The sequence below is a fragment of the Chinchilla lanigera genome, unplaced genomic scaffold (genome assembly GCF_000276665.1).
Source record: "Chinchilla lanigera isolate Chin_1 unplaced genomic scaffold, ChiLan1.0 scaffold00034, whole genome shotgun sequence".
Classification (NCBI taxonomy): domain Eukaryota; kingdom Metazoa; phylum Chordata; class Mammalia; order Rodentia; family Chinchillidae; genus Chinchilla; species Chinchilla lanigera.
In genome coordinates this window covers 3,487,947-3,489,175 of record NW_004955435.1, presented here as the reverse complement: position 1 = coordinate 3,489,175, position 1,229 = coordinate 3,487,947, and the positions used below count along the sequence as shown (strand labels likewise).

At 45.3% G+C, this 1,229-nt stretch overlaps 1 protein-coding gene across 1 annotated transcript in view; it reads right to left on the bottom strand.

Moving 5' to 3' along the window:
- Positions 1-1,229, bottom strand: part of Snx7 (sorting nexin 7) — a gene marked incomplete at its 5' end in the record, with an annotated part of 62,498 nt that overhangs the window by 54,626 nt on the left and 6,643 nt on the right.

Sequence of the window (1,229 nt, the reverse complement as noted above, 5' to 3'; positions counted from 1 at the left end):
ACAAGGGACCAACTTGGTGATGATCGTAGCATTCGTGGAAAATAGGTTTGGGCAATCCCAAAAGATACTGAGACAGGAGATTAAGACGTGCCAAAACTGGCTGGGAAAGCACGCTTATCTGTCCGTTACAAAATCCCAGGACTCAGCACAGAGCAGTTCCCACAGCCCTGCCACGTGACCTTCCTGCAGGGACTCCAGCAGGCTTTCCACAGGACGGCCTGGACCTGAGGTCAGCCGGAGGAGCAGGCGATACAGAACGGACGGACCACGCCGCAGTCTCCGCGACTGCGTTCTCTCACGCAGCCCACTCTCTCTGTACGGTTCTTTCGCTGTTTTATGTGACCCAGATTCACTCTGCAGAGCCTGTTTCTTCTTCTACCTTTAATAAATGCAACACTTTGCTACCACTTGTGTGCTTGTCTTGACCAGTTCTTTGCTCAGGACAGAAAGAACCTAGAAACCACCTCCAGAAGGAGACGCCAGCTCCCCAAAACCTGGGAACAGGATCAAATAAAAGCTGAAGAGTAACTCACAAGAAAAAAGTCTATAAAGACTAATACTAGTCACCTAATTCACAGATTCAAACATTATGTACTACTTACCCAAATACTGAATACCTTTCTCCAGGATTTTCCTTTCTTGAAAGTCTTAAATATTTAGGCATTTACGTGCGTTACCAATATACAAATATAGATATAGATATATAGATGTAAACAGATATAGTCTTACAGATATCTATATCATGTTTGTTTCCAAGTCAGTATGATTTTGTACATAAATAGTAGCAAATGCCATCACTGAGCAGCAACACGTCCATCCAGAAGAGCCAGCTTTACTTGGGCAGAGAAAACGTGATCAGAGAGAGCGCAGATCACAGCCGGCACAGTGGCACTGCGGCTGTTGGCTGCGGGGACTGTTTCTAACGGCTCCGAAGGTTCTGGAGCCAGGCCACAAACCTGTTTCACTAAGTCACAAGGGCTTCCAGGGAGCAGGACTCTCTGTCACGACAGAGATAAAGTGTTTTTCAGCTTCTACCACTTTGAGAACAACAGAGAGACATAAAACTCAACACTGGTCAGTAACTGTTTAATATTGACCTTGCGTCTTACGTATTATCTTCCTTGCAGAGTTACAGCTTCATAGGAGAAAATACAAACAGAAGTAAAATATATAAGGTGGCTGCTGTATTAGAAATCAGGAAACAGGGGGCTGGGGATTTAGCTCAGCGG